The 21,216-nt window shown below is 38.5% G+C and overlaps 2 long non-coding RNA genes across 2 annotated transcripts in view; one reads left to right on the top strand and one right to left on the bottom strand.

Annotated features, from left to right (window-relative positions):
• Positions 1-6,685: 6,685 nt before the first annotated feature.
• Positions 6,686-12,016, bottom strand: LOC122700654. Its single transcript, XR_006342852.1, has 3 exons — positions 11,865-12,016; positions 8,038-8,142; positions 6,686-6,944 (listed from the first exon to the last, which is right to left on the bottom strand). It is a non-coding gene; the product is annotated as an uncharacterized LOC122700654 (long non-coding RNA).
• The window catches only part of LOC122700655, a 101,850-nt gene continuing 91,636 nt past the window's right edge, over positions 11,003-21,216 (top strand). Inside the window, exon 1 of the long non-coding RNA XR_006342853.1 lies at positions 11,003-11,328. This is a non-coding gene — a long non-coding RNA (uncharacterized LOC122700655). The remainder of the gene's footprint in view (positions 11,329-21,216) is intronic.

Below are 21,216 nucleotides of genomic sequence, written 5' to 3'. Positions count from 1 at the left end.
TCTCTGGAGTCATTCATTCGGATTCCTAGAGTGGACTTTTCTGCTTTCCCTCTCTCTCCCTTTCTTAAGGAGTCCACAATCTCTTACTTTCTGGGATATCTCACTGCTTTACCTCTGGCTAGGACCTTCCAGTCACATCTCACTTCCCTTCCTCCTTACCCGGGGAGAAGCCTTGAGTTCTGTGCCCTCTTTCACATATGCTGAGCTGGGCTGGGCGCAGCTGCCCCCACTTTTCTTTTCTTTTCTTTTATGCTTAGTTGCCTCCATGAGACTGTGAGGGCTCCATGTGTGCTTCAATTGAGGCAAGACAAAAACGAGACTTGGGAGGCACACCCAAAGGCTGGGATCTGGAGTCATTCTCTGGTTCCCTCTCTCCCGCCTGGTGGAGAAACCGTGGGTTCCATGCCTCCTGTCAGCCTCATAGAGCAGTCCCAGAGTAGTAAACCACCCACCCTTTTGCTTTGTTCTTATCTGCCCTCAAGTGTCTCTCTTAGTGTACAAAAGTCTGTCCTTCTGAAGGACTTCTGTTAACATTGTTTTGCAAGGTTTCTTCAGTTCAGTTCAGTTCAGGCACTCCATTGTGTCTGACTCTTTACGACTCTGTGGACTTGGAGCACACCACGCTTCCCTGTCCATCACCAACTCCCAGAGCTTGCTCAAACTCATTTCCATCGAGTTGGTGATGCCATCCAACCATCTCATCCTCTGTTATCCCCTTCAACTCCTGCCTTCATTTTTTACCAGCATCAGGGTCTTTTCCAATGAGTCTGTTCTTTGCATCAGGTGGCCAGAGTATTGGAGCTTCAGCTTCAGCATTAGTCCTTCCATTGAATTTTCAGGACTGATTTCCTTTAGGATTGTTTTGTTGGTTCTGTAGGATTGTTCTGTTGTTCTGCCTGGTTTAATCTCCTCGTAGTCCAAGGGACTCTCAAAAGTCTTTTCCAGCACTACAGTTCAAAAGCATCAATTCTTCAGTGCTTAGCTTTCTTCATAGTCCAACTCTCACATCCATACATGACCTCTGGAAAAACCATAGCCTTGACTAGATGGACCTTTGTTGGCAAAGTAATGTCTCTGCTTTGTAATATGCTGTCTAGGTTGGTCATAGCTTTTCTTCCAGGGAGCAAGCATCTTTAAATTTCATTTCTGCAGTCAACATCTGCAATGATTTTGGAGCCGAAGAAGATAAAGTCTGTCACTGTTTCCATTGTTTCCCCATCTATTTGCCATGAAATCCGACCAGTCCATCCTAAAGGCAATCAGTCCTGAATATTCATTGGAAGGATTGATGCTGAAGCTGAAACTCCAATACTTTGGCCACCCGAAGCGAAGAACTGACTCATTTGAAAAGACAATAATGCTGGGAAAGATTGAAGGTGGGATGAGAAGGGGACGACAGAGGATGAGATGGTTGGATGGTATCACCGAATCAATGGACATGAGTTTGACCAAGCTGGAGTTGGTGATGGACAGGGAGGCCTGGAGTGCTGTAGTCCATGGGGTTGCAAAGAGTCAGTCATGGCTGAGTGACTGAACTGAACTGAACTGATGGGCCCAGATGCCATGATCTTAGTTTTCTGAATGCTGAGTTTTAAGTTAACTTTTTCACTCTTCTCTTTCACTTTTCTCAAGAGGCTCTTTTGTTCTTCTTTGCTTTCTGCCATAAAGGTGGTGTCATCTGCATTTCTGAGGTTATTGATATTTCTCCTGGCAGTCTTGATTTCAGCTTGTGCTTCATCCAGCCAGGCATTTCACATGAAGTACTCTGTATATAAGTTAAATAAGTAGGGTGACAATATACAGCCTTGACATTCTCCTTTTTGAATTTGGAGCCAGTCTGTTATTACATGTCCCATTATAACTGTTGCTTCTTGAACTGCTTACCAATTTCTCAGGAGGCAGGTAAGATGGTCTGGTATTCCCATATCTTTAAAAATTTTCCACAGGTTGTTTCAATAGTGACCAAATTCTGTTATCTTTTGTTTATTTGAGAAAGACTTTTTTCTCTTCACTTTTGAATGACAATTATGTTGGATACAGAATTATGTTTTACTGTATTTTTTCTTCAACACTTCAGATATTTCACTTCATCCTCTGCTTGTATGCAAGTCTTCTAAAGACAAGTCCAGTGTAATATATATCTTCGTTTCTCTGTAGGTAATGTATCCCATCCCCTACCCACCTCTGACTTCTTTCTAGGTTTTTTATTTACCTTTGATGTTCTGTGGTTTGAAAAGGGATATGCCTCGTTGTACATTTTTCATACTTATCCTGCTTAATTTTTTCAGAGCTTCTTGGATCTGTGATTTGTTATCTGTTATTTATTTTGGAAAAGTCTTATTCATTGTTATTTCAGATATCCTCTGCTTCTTTCTGGTGGATGAAATTTTGATATACTGAGGCATGAGGAAGTTATTCTAGATTCTATGTAATTTTACTTGAATTTACATTAACCAGAATAGCCTGTTTATGGCCTGTCAAAAATACATTATATATCTGCTTTAACTATTAAAGTGAAAAGTGAAAGTGAAGTCGCTCAGTCGTGTCCAACTCTTTGCGACACTGTGGACTGTAGCCCACCAGGCTCCTCCGTCCATGGAACTCTCAGGCAAGCATACGGGAGTGGGTTCCCATTTCCTTCTCCAGGGGATCTTCCCAACCCAGGGATCGAACCCAGGCCTCCTGCATTGCACGTGGATTCTTTACCATCTGAGCCACCTGGGAAGCCCTATTAAAGAAAAGAACAGAATGGAGTAACGGTGGTTCAGATATCCAGAATGGAGCCAGGTGGCCATTATGGATATGGTTTCAGACATGTTCCTGCTTCACTGAGAACTTTCTGAACTGTATCAGACTCAAGGTCATCCATGTCTTTCTAAAAACAATATCTGCCAGCATCTGCCAGCAGCAACCTTATGGTCTTATGGTGTCCCCTTGCAACAAGGCTGCCATTTCCAATCCAAGCCAGTCCTTACTTTTAATAAGCACTGTTGCTTCTTGCCAGTTCCAGTCCTAATTCTTGGCAAACAACTTACGTAATTTTGTGGGGTTTGCCTTTAAAAGAATTTCCCACTTTGTAGTCAAACAGACCACAATTCAAGTGTTATTGATTCTGTGTCTCCTGGGCCATCGTCCTCAGTTTGGCTCAAATAAACCCTTTTCTACTTTTATTATGGGTTGTTTATTGATATTTGGTTTCCTTATTATTCCTGGATATTCTGTTCCATTTTTTTTTTCATTAATTTCTCTCTTTGCTTTTCAATTTGGTAAGTTTTCATTAGAATATCTTCAAGTGTCCTGAATCTTTCCTCAGTTATGTCCATTTTACTAATGAACTCATCACAGATCATAGGCATCCTTTATTTTTGTTACAGTGTTTTTTTTATGTCTACTATTAAAAAAAATCTTTCATAGAGTGGCCATCTCTCAGCTTTCATTATACATCTTTTCTTGCATGTTGCCCCCTTTTTCTGTTAATGTCCTTAATTATGGTTAGTTAAGATTTCATATCTGATAATTCCCAAATTGCCACAGTATCTGTGTGTGTCCAGTCCTCTTGCTTGCTTTTTATTTTTAGACTGTATTTTCTCCTTGCCTTTTGGCATGACTTTTAATTTTTTGTTTAAACCCAGACACGATGTATCAGCTAATATGTAGTTAGTTAAATAGGCCTTTAGTGTGAAGATTTATGTTTATTTGACTGGAGTTAAGCTGTGTTTAATGTGTGTGTCAGAGGGTTTGGTCTCCGCTCCTGTCCTTATTTTGGCTTCCCCTTTGTCTTTGAATTTCCCTAGAAACTACATCTAAATTAGAGCCTGTGGCTTTCAGTTCTTTGATTAACAATCCATGTTATACTGCTGATGTGGTGATAAGACATTTAAGGAAAGGGATGTTTCTGTAATCTTATGACTAAATCTCCATATTTACAGGACCAGAGTCCCTTGGCTTTGGCCTTCAGAAGAGTTGTTTAGCATTTTATCCTTCTCTTAGTAGATATAGGAAGTCTTGAAGGGAGTCATGTTTTGTGTTCCTCTTCTCCTGAATAATTGAAGGTTCTGATAAAGTTGTTTCTCTTCAGGTCAGGCTTTTGTTTTAGAGAAAAAAGCTCTGGGCAGATTTCAAAATGGCTTCCTTTCTCCTCCTCTTGACCCAAGTGCAGTCTAACCCTGGGGCTTTTGGAGGTAAACCTTGTCAAATGTGAGGGTCCCCGTAAAACTGGCCTTCTTTTTTGTCCGAAACCTAGTTCACAATCAGCCTCCAGCAATTAATCAGTTATTATTATTTTTTTTTTCCAGGCAGTTACAGGCTTCAGCTCCTCCTACTCCAAGTAATCTGTGATTCACTACATCTCCTTTATCTCCAGTTTTCTGGTCAGAAGTTTACCCTCAATTCTCTGATGGATTTAAGCAGAGTGGTTGATTTTCACTTTGTTCAGCTTTTTCTGTATTGACAGGATGGGAGTGATGGCTCTTGAGCTCTTTATCTGTGTAAACTGGAAACTTCTAATCCTTTTTGTTTAGGGAGGAAGGAGGATACATATGTCCCAGATAATTTGGAAAATGCGGACTTGACCATAGCCTTTTATGTGTATAATTTGATTTGTTTATTAATATTTATTTTTGGCCGTGCTGGCTCTTCACTACTATGGGAGCTTTTCTCGAGCTGTGATGAGCGGGAGCTACTCTAGTTGTGGTGTGCGGCTTCTCATTCCGGTGACTTGCTGCGGAGCCTGGCGGTAGGGTGGGCGGGCTTCAGTAGTCGCGGCTTGTGAGCTCAGCTGTTGCGGTTCCCTGGTTCTAGAGCACGGGCAAAATACTTGTGGTGTCCTGGCTTAGTTGCTCCACTGTGTGTGGGATCCTCCTGGATCAGGGATCAAACTCACATCTCCTACATTGGCAGGCAGACTGCCCCTGAGCCATCAGGGAAGCTCCATCATAGCCTTTTTTACATGTTTTTAAAACTGTAAAATGATGGCCAGAATAGGATTGGTTGAGGCTCAGGTATGAAAAATGATCTTCTTCTTGTTATTTTTCAGTCACCCAGCTGTGTCCAACTCTTTGCAGACTGCAGCACGCCAGGCCTCCCTGTCCCTCACCATCTCCTGGAGTTTGCCCAAGTTCATGTTCATTGTATCGGTATGCCGTCCAGCCATCTCATCCTCTGACATGCTCTTCTCCTTCTGCCCTCGATCTTTCCCAGCATCAGGGACTTTTCCAGTGAGTCATCTGTTCACATCAGATGACCAAATAAGTCATCTGTTCATGTCAGATGATCATGAAAAATGAACTATTAACTTCTAAATCAAGTTCAGTTAAAAAAAAAAAAACAACTACTCAATAAAAGAATCATCAGTCTTCTGCTTATTACAGGTAAGAATTTTAGCAATTAAGTTGGCCTTTCTGAGACCGTCTCTTTATCTTTCAGAGATAGTCTTTAGCTCTCTCAAGGGTTAACATGAAGTTCAAACAAACTGATGAAATAATAACATAATATTTACTGATAGATTAAAAGGTTCTGGTAATTATGTATTTTATTTCCCTTAATCCTCCTTCAAACCCTGCATTGTGTTATTTCAATTTTTCTTTCAAAGAAGAGGAAAACAGACATGAACATATGAATTTTTGTTGTCTAGTTGCTGAGTCATGTCCACCTCTTTGCCACCCCATGGACGGTAGCCTGCCATTCTTGCAATTCTCCAGACAAGAATACTGCAGTGGGTTGCCATTTCCTTCTCCAGGCCATGTTCCCACCCCGGAGATCAAGCTTGTGCTCAGATTCTTTACTACTGAGCCACAAGGGGAGCCCAAACATAAATAATTAAACCTAACTCATACAGGTGGAAGTGAAGTGAAGTCGCTCAGTCGTGTCTGACTCTTTTCGACCCCATGGACCAGGCTCCTCCATCCATGGGATTCTCCAGGCAAAAATACTGGAGTGGGTTGCCATTTCCTTCTCCAGAGGATCTTTCCAACCCAGGGATCGAACCTGGGTTTCCCGCATTGGAGGCAGAAGCTTTACCCTCTGAGCCACAGGGAAGCTCAGTGCCAAAACCTGGCAGATTTTGTAGTAACTGAGAGAAATAGAGATGAATTGGAATTGCCAAAAAGGCAAAGCAGAGTATATGCATGTATGGATACACACATATGTATATGTGCCTGTGTTGCAGGGCAGAACATCACCAGCCTCGTGACAAGCTCATAATGTTCTTTCTTGGCTCATTAATCAGTGACCATAATATTTATTTATCTCTCTTGCCCACATTCAGTTCCTCAATATTTCTGAGGAATCAGAGCCTCGTAGAGTGTGTAGGAAGAATAGTAAAACTGAAGTGCTATTATATCTGTGGAACCTCATGATCAGGGCAGATACAGGGGTGCAGCCTGGTTTGCGGGGGCTCTATGTCCGACAGTGGACACCGTGCCTCAGTGGGTGTGAAGTAGGTTCAAGAGCTTCAAGAGAGTGGCAGTATCTGCATTCATGTCATCTGTAGAGACATGAATGAGAACGTCTCATTCATGGTGGCTGGAATTCTAAATTCAGTTATGAAGGAAAGCTGTATAAATTTACAGCTACTGCTTAGCAGGCAAATAAACCAACACTTGCCCCAGGCTTTATTATTTCTGCTGTTCGTTGCTTCTGAACATTTATTTAGTGGTTGTGAAAGATGCCAGATTGAGAAAGACACTGAAAAAGAAATTTGTAGTTTATTCACAGATGACTCATTAGCTCTTCAGCTTCTTCAGGAGTCTCATTACCTCTGGGCTTCCTGTAAGTGTACTTGTAGGTCTCTTGCTGTACTTTTTAATCGATTTTAATTCGGGGCCATGGTTAGCAGGTGAATGGAAAAATAACTGTTGAGTCACCATGCGGGGTCAGTGACCAGATTCTAAGGTCTGACTTCTTGAAGGCAAGTCACTTAATTTCCGTGTGCCTCAGTCTCTCATCTGTAAAGTGAGGATAAAGTGAAGATAAACAGCACCACCTCAAAGAGATGTGAGCATTAAATTACTTAATATGTGCAGTATTTGCAATATTGGAATAATACATTTCACCTATGAAGTGATCTGTGGGTGTTAGCTATTTTATGTGTTTAGTTAAGCAGATCACTTGTTGCAAAAAGTTCATCAGCCTAAAATATTTCCATATTTAAATCATCCAGTGTTGCTCTTTGGTTTTTGCTTCTGCAGTGGTAGTGATTGCACTGGAATTAGTAATCAGTGAGAGTGAATGGACAGCTGTATTCACTAATTTCAGCATAGTACCATCTATAGCACCATCACTTGATGGTAATAGATCATTATTCCCTCTTTTGCATTCCCATCCATTCTACCACAGTCTACTCATTTCTCCCACATTTGGTTGACAACTTTTTCAAAGCCATGTTTTCTGTAGCAGCTTCTGAAGCTGTATTCAGCCAGGAATCTTTTTCTCCTATTCATGGGAGAATGAATCCTGCCATTCCCTGAAGATTAAAATACCCTACAGAGATTTGCTGCTTTGCTGCCAGGTTCCTGAGGGAGAAGTGTTGGGCTACATATGTCTTTTTTAAGAAAGAAATAGGTTTCAGTTCAAGAAGCTCCTGCAGAGCTTGAGGGTCAACAGTTTAGTCCCTAATCATTACAATATGATATAATTCCTATAACTTTTATTTTGTGGTTGTGCTAAGTTATACAGGAGTATCTTCTCAAGGTTCTCAGAGTCATGAATAAAATCTTAACATTAGCTAAACATTATGAAAATTACAGGATTTATCCACTTTCTAAAATGCCTAGGTCCGAAGTTGAGATATAGTTAGGTACAGGGTGGTAGAAATACAGACAGCATGGAACTGTGCTCCTAGAATTAAACTTATAAATAAGATATTGTAGCTCATATATGAAAATGAGTGAATTGAATAAATTTTATAAGGTATGTAAGAGATCAGAGAAGACACGGACATAACGTGTATGCACAAGTAATTATTATGTACTGTGTTCATATCATATCCTATACACTTCTTTTGTATATACTAGATGGTTAACTCTTATTTTTACTTACATATTTTGTCCACAGTTTCACCTCCATCTCCAGTGTTGAGCTTAGCTCCTGTCACAGGGCAGTATATAGGACAATTTCTCTCCCAACTCTGGCCTTTAGCATTATCTGTGCAAATAGCACATATTAACTGTAATTTGTAGACTCTTGCCACAATGTGTGGTTGTATAGAAAGTTGAGGCAGATTTGAATCATCATCATCACCATTATTCACTCATCTTTGTTAAATATTTATAAGTTTCCAGGCACTCTTCTAAGAACTCCTTTAACTCATTGAATCATCACAGCAATTTTACTTTTGATGTTCCTATTTATATATGATAGCACTAAAGAATAAAAGAATAAATAAAATTGCCCAAGGTAACTGAGTAACTAAGCAGTGAGACAGAATTTAAATCTAAAATGTGAAAGCAACCCAAGTGACCATCAAAGATGAATGAATAAAGAAGATATGGTTGATGCATACAATGGAATATTACTTAGCTTTAAAAATGAATGAGATTCTGCATTTTAAGAAACATGGATGGACCTAGAGATTATGCTTAGTGTAAATAAGTGAGACAGAGAATGAGGAATACTGTACAATATCACTTATATGTAGAATTTGAAAAGTAACAGAAATGGACTCAGTAGATATAGAAAGCAAATTAGTGGTTACCAGTGGGGAGGGGAGAGAGGGAGGGGCATGTTAATAAGCATATGGCATTAAGAGATACAAACTAGTATGTATGAAGCAGATAATCAACCAACATATTTTGTTTAGCACAAAGAATTATAGCCATTATCCTATAATATGTTTTAAGGGAGCATAATCTGTAAAAATACTGAATCACTATGCTATATCAGTTCAGTTCAGTCACTCAGTTGTGTCCAACTCTTTGCAACCCCATGGACTGCAGCACGCCAGGCTTCCCTGTCCATCACCAACTTTTGGAGTTTACTCAAACTCATGTCCATTGAGTCGGTGATGCCATCCAACCATCCCATCCTCTGTCGTCCCCTTCTCCTCCCACCTTCAATCTTTTCCAGCATCAGGGTCTTTTCAAATGAGTCAGTTCTTCCCATCAGGTGGCCAAAGTATTGGAGTTTCAGCTTCAGCGTCAGTCCTTCCAATGAATATTCAGGACTGATTTCCTTTAGGATGGACTGGTTGGATCTCTATGCTATATACCTGAAACTAATATAATACTGTAAATCAACTGTAGTTCAATACATTTATGCATGAAGTGAAAGTGTTAGTCACTCAGTCATGTCTGACTCTTTGTGACCCATATATACATACAAAAATTCTGACTCCAAAATTTAAAAAAAAAAAAAAAAGTGATGCCAAATAGTCATAGATGGAGAAGGAAAGGGCAACCCACTCAAGTATTCTTGCCTGGAGAATTCTATGAACCTAGGAGCCTGGCGGGCTAGAGTCTGCAGGGTCGCAGAGAGCTGGACAACTAACTTTCTTTCTTAAGTGGTCATAGTGGGCAACAGAGTGTAACAGAGGGCAATATTACAAGCTCGGCCTTGTAGAGCTGGTGGATGCGCTGAGATGTGAGGGAAAGTAGGAAGTTCTCCAGGCTTCCAGAACTTCACAGGCATCATACTGTCAGGACACTTACTATTAGATTAGGAGATCAAAAGAATAGCTTATTGGTCTTTGAAATTACAAAGAAAAATTGTATAAATTTGCATCCATATAGTTCTTTGAAAAGAGCTATCTACATACAACTACATTTATATAAAACCACTTAAAACTTGCTTTTCAGAAATTTAAAGATACAAAATATTTTCAGGACAATGCATAGTTTAATATTTAGGTCAATATGCTGTCAGCCACTGTGAAAGATTGTCTCCTTGCCAAGGAGATAGTTTTACCAGAAGTTCTATTTTTAAACTAACTTTTTTTTTTTAAAGCACTTTCTATTCATAGAGACAGATTTTCATATAATCTGATATGGTGGTAACTTAAAGGTATGCACACAGGGTAAGGTGGCACCCTTATCTTTAACAGTGAAAATAATTTAAAAATTCAAGTTGATTATAATATTATTAATTATGTGGTGCTTAATGTTTTGCATAACATGTTATATTAATATTCTTGAAGCATTTATCTAGGTCTGGCAGACATAACTTTTTAATATTTATTTTCTATTAGGGCACTGGGTGATACAAAATTAAAATAACTTTTTAATGTCATATACTAAGTTACTAGGAGTCCTAGACTTAGTACTTCTACATCTCAGTTTTCTGCCAAGTTTTAGTAGGTTACATGATTTTACTGAGTTATAACGTGTCCCTCATTTTCTCAAAATGCACATATTCAGGTAATAAGTTAAATATATAAAATGCCCATTCATGGTAGTTTTCCTTACAATCTTATTGCTCATGAAATTTATAAATGACATTTTGAATGATTTCTGTCTCTTAACTGGCATTTTGAAAGGATGATTGCCCATCGTGTGTGATTTCAGTGGTCTGATGAGTCAGTTGAATTGAAACCCCATCATTTATCATTAGGGTTATTTCTATGGGCTTCCCTGATAGTGCAATTGGTGAAGAATCCACCTGCCATGCAGGAGACCCTGGTTCAATTCCTAGGTCAGGAAGATCCCCTGGAGAAGGGAGAGGCTACCCACTCCAGTATTCTGGCCCCAAGAATGGGGTCACAAAGAGTCAGACACAACTGAGCGACTTTCACTTTCACTATTTCTTTGGAGCTTAGTGGATAATCTTTCGGTGATACCTCTTATATAAATACTATTTATATGAATTTGTATAAATTTAATGTATAATTTACTCCATTTATTTCAGTTATGGATTCGTTTGAAGTTAATCTAGAGATAGACATGAGAGGAGCGGTTCTTGGAGACTACTAACTAGCAAGGGGCATGAGGGAGTTTTCTGAGAATCCAGGGAAGGTGACGCGAAGACTGAGGCAGAGGCTGCAGTGATGTGGCCGTGAGCAGAGAAAAATCAGGGTTGCCAAAATCCATCAAAAACGGTAACAGTCAAGGAAGGACTCTCTGTTCGATTGCCCAGAGGGAATGTAACCCTGTCACCGCAGATATTAGACCCTGACTTCAAGAACTACGAGGGAAAGAAAAAAAGTTCTGTTGTTTAGAGCCACCCAGTTTGTGGGAGCTCCTCGAAGCAACCACAGAAAACTGATACACCCAGCCAGACCTTGGATCCTATTCTTGCCTTGCTGACAGTCCTGATCCTGTATTCTCTGATGGTCTATCACAGCTAACAGAGGTGGTCCTACTGTCTCTGTCGCCCAGTCACAACTGTCGCCCAGTTCCTGTAAGTACCGTCACACACATTTTTATCTTGGGGATGCAGTAATTACATTGATCTAAATAGTAAAATCACGATCATAGAAACATGAGTAATGTTTAAAACACAAGTCCAGCAGGGAGAAAGAGACATGAGAGGGGCAGTGAAGGGGAAAAGCAGGAAGAGATCAAAAAAGGCATTGAGGGGGAGAGGGGGACTTAAAAAAGACACTGAAGTAGGCTATGACCTGTGTGTCATCTGGTTAAAAAGGAGAGAGAAAATGGTTGAAGTTTAGTGCAAAGCGTGGGTAAAGAACATGGAATTGGAGTAATACCTCAGTCTGTCTCAGCTCTCGTTTTGAGTTATTTGGCCACTTTGCTAAGTCTTTTAGTGGTAAAGTTTCCTCATCTGTTAAACTAAAATAATGATTTGCACCCATCCTGTTTTTAAAATTCAAGACCATGAATAATAAACAAAAAATAGTAAAGTTCTTTATATGCAGATAGCATTTAATAAATGTTAGCTCTTGCTATCTTTTTATCATTATTTCATATATTACTTACTTGAGTGAAGTCAATTTCTTGAGGTTCTGTCCAGAAACCTTCTCACAGATGAATGCTGAGGACTAGAATTGTGTGTAATAATGTTCTTGTCTAGCATGCTCAGAGAAATTTACTCATAAGCATTGGCTGAAAATAGACTCATCCTTATTAATAAAACTTTCCAAAATAGTTGTTTAACATATTATAATATGAATTAAATTAGAGCTCTGAATTTGAACACAGGTATATCATATAAAATTTAAAGGCAAATACTCTTTTCTAAATACTAAATGGAAACTTTGTAATTTGAGAGAGGTTATTAAATGCTAACAGAGCTTATGAAGGACTGTGTGATTCAGGGCAGCTATTTTTTTAAAATCTGTTACTCTTATTCATTTCCTTTGGTCATTTTTACCCATCTGAGAAAATTCTTAGCCTGTAATTTTATTTTCACAGTTTTTATCAGTTATGCTTTGATATGCTAAAGCAGCTACACTGTCAGTTTTCAATCTGCTTTTAATCTTTCGTGTTTTATATGATGAATATATTGTTAAAATATGGGAATACATGAAGAGTTATCTTCCATTACTTGTTTTTATTTCCTAGAAAAGAAGGAAAATTTTTGTATATGTGTGAGTGTGTGTGTTTCAGAGATAATTTTTCCCAATTACTTGAAAATGAACTTAGGCAATTTTAAATGTCAACTCATGGTTAATGCTTTTAAAAAATAACACTGAAAATTTTAAAGTGCATAATTTTACTTTAATGAAAAAGAATTTGTATGTTTACTTGTCTTATTTTGTGGGTATGGGGATGACATGACCAGAACACTGTGCATTCAGGTGAGAACATATTATTTATTTCTCACATTTAGTTAGGCAGTTTTTCATCTATGGTCCCTTCAAAAACTTGAAAGTTAATTAGGTAAGTAGTTATAACATCACATAAATGACTAGATTCTAATTATTAATGCACGTGGCTGGCAAAAAATAATATTCTCTTTAAATGACAGTCCTAAATAAGCCTGCATTTTAAACTTTTGCTATTGTTGTTGTAACTTTGTTTTATTTTGCTTTTGTAAGTTGCCTGTCATTTTCTGCACCTGTCTGTTGTCCTTTTTGCTGTCCCTCCAGGTCTTGTGGGAAAGAAGGACAGATTATTGTATTTGTTATTGGAACAATATGCACTATATCGTATATGATAAAATCAGTGGCTGAACATAGTAAAAAACAAAACAGTTCTTACTTCTGTAACATTCCAGGGGCAGGTGAGCCACATTCTGCTCCACAGTCTTTGGGGTTCCAGCTACAAAAGATGTGCCGTCTAGAAAAGTAACTGCCCAAACTGCCCTGAGTTTCTGCCATCAGAAATGAAATGGAAACAGAAAAGGTGAGGAAGTCACAGACCTTTCTCACACAACGGCTTGAAATGTATTTACTGCACTTCTCCAGGCATTCTGTGGTTTAGAACAGGTCACATGAGTCTCCCTAAATTCAAGCTGGGGGAAGGCTGGGTAATGTGATGTCAAGCGAGCAATTCCTTCCCCAGATTTGTTCCTGCAAAGAGGAAATGTGAACCTGCCACAGTTGGTCTCTAAGCACTAAATGTTCATGGACACACTTTCCACAATACTCAGAACACAGTGGCGATGGATTTTTACTCTTTCTATGCTCCATATTCTGATATTTAGTTGCTGATCTTTTATTTTATTTTATTTGTAGTTGCTGATTTTTTAAATAACTGTTTTCCTTTCAATTTACTTTTTAACTTTTATTGTGAGACAGAATACACTATAATAGTTGGTAATGAATTGTAAGGCAGGCAGGAAATCATTAAAGATATAGATGACCTGAACAGCACTTTCAATCCACTTGATTTAATTGACATTTATGGAATATTCCATCCAATGCTTTATTCTGTCAGGGTAGCGCTACCATAAACTAAACCAGATAAAGACATTACATAGAAAGAAAACTATCATCCAGAAATTCTCATAAACAGAGAACAAAAAATTCTAAATAAAATATTTGCAAATGAATCCAAAAATGTAAGAAAAAACTATACACCAAATGGAATATATGTTGGGGAAATTAAGCAGTTTCAGCATTAAAAAAAAAAAAAAATCAATGTAATTCACCACAGTAACTGGCTAAAGAGGAAAACTCATAAATATCAATTGATTTAGAAATAATATTTAGCAAAAGCCAATACTCATTCATGATAGTAACTCTCAGCAAACTAAGAATTAAGTGGAAACTTCCTCACTTGATCAAAACAAGCAAACACAGAAAAAGCTCTGCCTCCAGAACACCTATCACTAAGATGATTCTAAATGGTTTGAGACTGGAAACTTTCCTCCTGAAATTAGCATGCCTATTTAACATTTTGTTGGAAGTTCTAGTTAGTACAGTAGGACAAAAATTTCATAAAGAAGGAGAAATACACACACACACATTCAAAAGGTAGAAATAAAACTATTTTCTGAGAGGATGATCAACGTTGTGGAAAATAGAGAATCTGACAGAAGTCTCTTGGAACTAACAAGTAATTACAGCACAGTCGCAGGAAACATACGGTTACTATACAAATGCCTTGTTTTCCTATAGGTCAGCAATACCCAATCAGAATGTGTAATTTACAAAGACATCACTGGGCTTCCGCGGTGTCTCTGGTGAAGAATCCACCTGCCACTGCAGGAGACGTGGGTTCGTTTCCCTGGTCCAGGAAGCTCCCGCGTGCTGCGGGGCAGCTAAGGCTGCGTGCCACAGCTACTGCGCCGGCTCTCTAGAGCCTGGGAGCCGCAACTTCTGAGCCCACGTGCTCCAAATGCTGAGCCCACGTGCCCCAACTGCTGAGCACGTGCCGCAACTTCTGAGCCCACGTGCCCCAACTGCTGAGCACGTGCCCCAACTGCTGAGCCCACGTGCCCCAACTGCTGAGCCCACGTGCCCCAACTGCTGAGCCCACGTGCCCCAACTGCTGAGCACGTGCCCCAACTGCTGAGCCCACGTGCCCCAACTGCTGAGCCCACGTGCCCCAACTTCTGAGCCCACGTGCCCCAACTACTGAGCCCACGTGCCCCAACTGCTGAGCCCACGTGCCCCAACTGCTGAGCCCACGTGCCCCAACTGCTGAGCCCACGTGCCGCAGCTACGGAAGCCCGCACGCCTGGAGCCTGTGCTCCGCAGTGAGACCGTGGCAAGGAGAGAGCTGCATACTGCAAACCGAGAGCAGGCCCCTCACCGCAACTAGAGAAAAGTCTACAGAGCAACACAGACGCAGCGCAGACAGAAACGGATAAAATTATTTTAAAAAAGAGATCATTTACAGTGACACCAGTGTAACTGGAACCTGCGTGTCAATCTAATGAAATGTGTACAGGATCTGTCTGCTGGAAAGTACAAAACATTGGGAAAATAAATCAAGGGCGTCTTTATATACTGAGTTATTACATGTTCATTATTAGAAAAACTCAATATTTTTAAGACATAAGTTCTCTCATGCTTGATATGTATTGAAAAATATCTCAGCCAAAGTTCTAGAAAGTTATTTTAGAGGTCTTAACAAACTGATCCTGAGCTTCCTATGGAAAAGAAAAAGACCTAGAAGAGTCAACACAGTGTGGTAGATGGAAACAAAGTTGGAAGACTCACACAGCATGATTTCAATACTTAATGTAAATCTTTAGTAATCAAGGTAGCATGTTACTGATAACAAAATAGATATATAGGTCAATGGAATATAACAAAGAACTCAGATGGAGACTTATACAAATATAATTAATTGATTCTTACAAAGGCAGAAGGTGAAAGACCTATGATTTAAAAACAGTAAGACATTGATGAAGAAAATTGAAAATGATACAGAGAAAGGGAAAGATATCCTGTACTCTTGGATTGGAAGAATTAATGTTAACATGGCCATGCTACCTAAGGCAATCTATAGATTTAATGCAATCCCTATCAAAATACTCATGGCATTTTTCACAGAACCAGAAAAAAAAATCTAAAATTCACATGGAACCACAAAAGACCCCAAATTGCCAAAGCAGTCTTGAGAAAACCAAGCTGGAAATACCATTAAACTCCCAGACTTTAAATTATATATTACAAAGCTACAGTGGTCAAAACAGTATGGTACTGGCACAAAAACATAGACACATAGATTGATAGAACAGACTAGAGAGCTCAAAAATAAACCCCCATGCTTACAGTAAATTAATAAAACAGAGGAGGCAAGAATATACAATGAACAAAGAACAGTCCCTTCAACAAGTGGTGCTGGGAAAACTGGACAGCTAAATGTAAAAGAATGAAATTAGAACATTTTCTCATACCACACACAAAAATGAGCTCAAAATGGATTCATCCAAAACTTAGATTACTCTTGTTGTTTAGTCACCAAGTCATGTCTGACTCTTGGCGACCCCATGGACTGCAATACACCAAGCTTCCCTGTCCTTTACTATCGCCCAGAGTTTGCTCAGACTCATGTCCATTGAGGTGGTGATGCCATCCGACCATCTCATCCTCTCTTGCCCCATCTCGTCTTGCTTTCAATGTTTCCCAGAGTCAAGATTTCTTCCAGTGAGTTGGCTCTTTGCATCAGGTAGCCACAGTATTGGAGCTTCAGCTTCAGCATCCTTTCTTCAATGAATATACAGGGTTGATTTACATTAGGGTTGACTGGTTGATCTCCTTGCTGTCCAAGGAACACTCAAGAGTCTTCTCCAGCACCACAATAAGAAACCATCAATTCTTTGGTGCTCAGCTTTCTTTATGGTCCCACTCTCACACCCATACATGACTACTGGAAAAACCATGGCTTTGACTATATGCACTTTTGTCACCAAAGCGATGTCTCTGCTTTTTAATACCTGTCTAGGATTTGTCATAGCTTTTCTTCCAAGGAGCAAGTGTTTTTTGTTTTGTTTGTTTTAAATTTCATGGCTGCAGGCACTGTCCACAGTGATCTTGGTGACTAAGAAAACAAAATCTGTGACTGTTCCCATATTTTTCCCTATCTATTTTCCATGAAGTGATGGGACTGGATGTTATTACCTTCGTTTTTTGAATGTTGAGTTTTAATCCATCTTTTTCCCTCTCCATTTTCACCTTTATCAAGAGGCTCTTTAGTTCCTCTTTACTCTCTGCCATCATCTGCATATCTGAGAGTGTTGATATTTCTCCCAGCAATCTAAATTCCACCTTGTGAGTCATCCAGCCCAGCGTTTCTCATGATTTACTCTGCATAAAAGTTGCATAAGCTTTCGTGTAAGGGTGACAACAAACAGCCTTGACATACTCCTTTTGTTCCTTGTCCAGTTTGAACTGTTTCTTCTTGACCTGCATACGTTTCTCAAAAGGCAGGTAAAGTGGTCTGGTATTCCCACCTCTTGAAGAATTTTCCAGTCTGTGGTGACACACATAGTCAAAGGCTTTAGAGTAGTCAATGAAACAGAAGTAGATGTTTTTTCTGGAATTCTTTTGCATTTTCTATGATCCAGAGGATGTTGGCAATGTGATCTCTGGTTCCTCTGCATTTTCTAAATCCAGCTTGTGTATCTGGAAGTCCATGGTCCACATACTATTGAAGTTCAGCTTGAAGAATTTTGAGCTTTACCTTGGTAACATGTGAAATGAAGGCAATTGTGTGGTAGTTTGAACATTCTTTGGCATTGCCCTTCTTTGGAATTGGAATGAAAACTGACCTTTTCCAGTCCTGTGGCCACTGCTGAGTTTTCCAGATTTGCTAGCATATTGAGTGCAGCACTTTAACAGCATCATCTTTTAGGATTTGGAATAGCTCAGCTGGAATTCCATCACCTCCTCTAGCTTTGTTCATAGTAATGCTTCCTAAGGCCCCTTCACCCTCCAGGATGTCTGGCTCCAGGTGAGTGACTGCACCATCATAGTTATCCAGATAATTAAGACCTTTTATGTATGCTTCTGTGTATTCTGATAAAACTTGGTTCACTGGAGAAGGAAATGCAAACCACTTCAGTATTCTTGCCTTAAGAACCCCATGAACACTGTGAAAAGATCTATATATAAGACCTGAAACCATAAAATTCTTAGGAGAGAAACAGAGTACTCTTTTATATAAATCATGGCAATATTGTTTTTAGATGTGTCTCCAAATGCGAGAGAAATAAAAGCAAAAAAAAAACAAAAAACAAAAAAACAAATTAGACCTTATTAAACTTAAATGCTTTTTCAAATAAAGGAGCCTATCAACAAAACAAAAAACAGCCTACTAGAATGGGTTTGTAAATGGAATGACTGATGAAAAGTCAATATCCAAAAGATATAAACAGCCTATACAGTTCAATATTAAAACAAATAAAAAATAATCAATTGGCCCAAAAACCTGAATAGACATTTCTCCAGGTAAGACACACAAATGGCTAACAAACATGAAAAGATGCTCAACATCGCTAATTATTCAAGAAATCCAAATCAGAACTACAATGAGGTATCACCTTGCATCTATCAGAATGACTATCATCAAAATGTCTTCAAATATAAAATGTTAGAGAGGATGTGGATTAAAGGGAATCCTTCTGCATTGTTGATGGGAGTATAAACTGGGGCAGCCACTATGGAGGTTCCTCAGAAAATTAAAATTAGCACTAAACTTTGATCCAGTAATTGCACCCCTAATGTACACCCACAAACACACATATCTAGAAAACCTAAGTTGAAAAAGTACATGCACCCTAATGTTCAGAGCAGCATTATTTACAACAGCCAAGATATGGAAGGAATCCAAGTACCCATAAACAGACAAATTGAGAAAGAAGATATTTTTATGTTTGTGTCTGTTTATCTATATATATGCCTGCTAAGTCACTTCAGTCGTGTCTGATTCTTTGTGACACTATGGACCATGGCCCACCAGACTCCTCTGTCCATGGGTTTCTCCAGGCAAGAATACTGGAGTGGGCTGCCTTGTCCTCCTCCAGGGGAACTTCCCAAACCAGGGAACTTCCCAACCCAGGGATCGAACCTATGTCTCTTATATTTCCATCATTGACTGGCAGATTCTTTACAACTAGCACCACCTGGGAAGCCCCATGCTTATACATATATATATATATATGTATATATATATGTATTATATATAATATATATAAAATTATTCAGCCCTAAAAAATGAAGTTTTGCCATTTACAGCAACATAGATGGACCTAAAGAATATTATGCTTCATGAAAAAAGTCAGACAAAAGAAAAACAAGTACTGTATGATATTACTTATATGTGGAAACTAAAAAATAATGCAAATGAGTGAGTATGCAGAACAGACTCACAAATACAGGACACAAACTAGTGCTTACTGAAGTGGAGAGGCAGGTGTGGAGGGACAAATTAGAGGGGTAAGAGATACAGACTATCATACATAAAAGAGATAAGCAACAAAGACATATTGTACAGCACAGGAAATCATAGCCATTATTTTGTCATAACTTTTAATGGAGTACAATTTGTAAAAATACTGAATCAATATGCTGTACACTTGAAGTTATTATAATATTGTAATTCAACTCTACTTCAACAAAGAAGTGATAATAAAAAAAGCACAGAGACAATTTAATGGAGGAAATACAGATTTTCAATAAATGGTACTGGAAAAATTAAGACAATTGTATATAAAATATATCTTACATAATACACAAAAGTTGTGATAAATTTAGATAGTAAACCTAAATATAAAATACAGAGATATTAAAACTTGCAGAAAAAAACATTGGAGAAAAATCTGGTTTGTTTTTGTCAGTGAGTTTTTACTTTTTAGGCCATGTCACACAGCTGGTGGGATCTTAGTTCCCTGACCAGGGTCCACACCAGTGCCCCCTGCAGTGGAAAGTGGAGTCCTAACCACTGTACTGCCAGGATGTCTGTCAATAAGCTTTTAGCTACCACACCAAAAGCCTGACTCATGAAAGAAAAAATAACTTGGGCTTTAGTAAAATAAAGCCACTGTTCTACAAAATACACTGTTAGAATAGGAAAAGACAAGCTACATACTGGAAAAGACATGTCCTTACAAAATCCTGCATGTGATTATTTTTAGTAACCTTACTGATAATTACAAAAATATGGAATTAACCAAGATATCCTTCAGTAAGTGAATGGATAAACTTTCATAAGACATCTCTGATAAAGAATGCATGCCCACAGTACACAAAGAACTCTTATAACTCAACAAAAAATATTGAACAGGCCATTAAGAAATGGATACAAGATCTTACCAGACAGGTCACCAAAGGAAGTATGTAGCTGACATGTAGATATTTAAAAAGATGTTTAACATCATTTCTTATCAGGGAATTGCAAATTTACACAGGAATGAAATACTACTACACTCTTATTAGAATGCTTAAATTCCAAAAATAGACAATACGAATCCCTGCCAAGGATATAGGACATCAGAACCTTTCATTTGGTACTGGTGGAAACTCAAAATGATTCAGGGCTTTGAAACACAGTATGGAAGTTTCTTCCCAAGCAAACCACAGTTTTATCACATGATCTAACAGTCATTCCCCTACATTCTTACTAAATTGGCTTGAAAATTTATGTTCTTCCAAAATCCTGCATATGAATAATAAAAGTAACTGTATTCATAATCACAAAAAATAAGATATCCTTCAATAAATGAATGGATATATTTTAATATGTCAATTCAATGGACTGCTATTCAGAGATAAAAATAATGATTTGTTAGTCTGTGTGAAGACTTGAATCTAAATGCTGAGTGAAAGAAGCTAGGTTACACATTGCATGATTCCGATTATATGACATTTGGAAAACTAAAACTACATGAATTTGTAAAGAGATGAGTTGTTTTCTGGTGTTTGGAGGTGGGGTTGAGTATTTGAAGTATTTTGAATATTTTAGGAGGTTGAAATTATTTGGTAAGAATGATGCTGGTGAATATATGACATTATGCCTTTATCAAAACCTATAGAACTTTGTAGCACAAAGAGAGAACCTTAATGTATACTAGTTAAACAAAAATCATTTGGGAGAATGGAGGACCCCGTTTTGTAAAAAGTGACAAAACTTAACAATCTAATCATAATACAAGTGAGTGAAGCAGTCTCACTAAATGGGGGCAGGGAGAAAAACATGCTGATCTATATAACTTTGGAAATGAGTTGCAGCTATAAGACTAAAGGTAAAAGGACTATACATAAGCGCTCTACTTTAGTTGCTAAAGCCATATCCTATGAGAGTAGGGTTAATGATTCTGAAACCAATATACACATATAATGGAACTGAACAATTAATTAAATAAATGGCAGATGCTAGGATCAGGTGCCTTATTGTGGCCGTGAGAAGTTAGAGACCATGAAGGGGAAAAGGTTAG

This window comes from Cervus elaphus, chromosome 9, assembly GCF_910594005.1.
Source record: "Cervus elaphus chromosome 9, mCerEla1.1, whole genome shotgun sequence".
In the NCBI taxonomy this organism is placed as follows: Eukaryota; Metazoa; Chordata; class Mammalia; order Artiodactyla; family Cervidae; genus Cervus; species Cervus elaphus.
The sequence above is the reverse complement of the archived record's forward strand: the minus strand, read 5'-3'. Positions and strand labels throughout refer to the sequence as shown.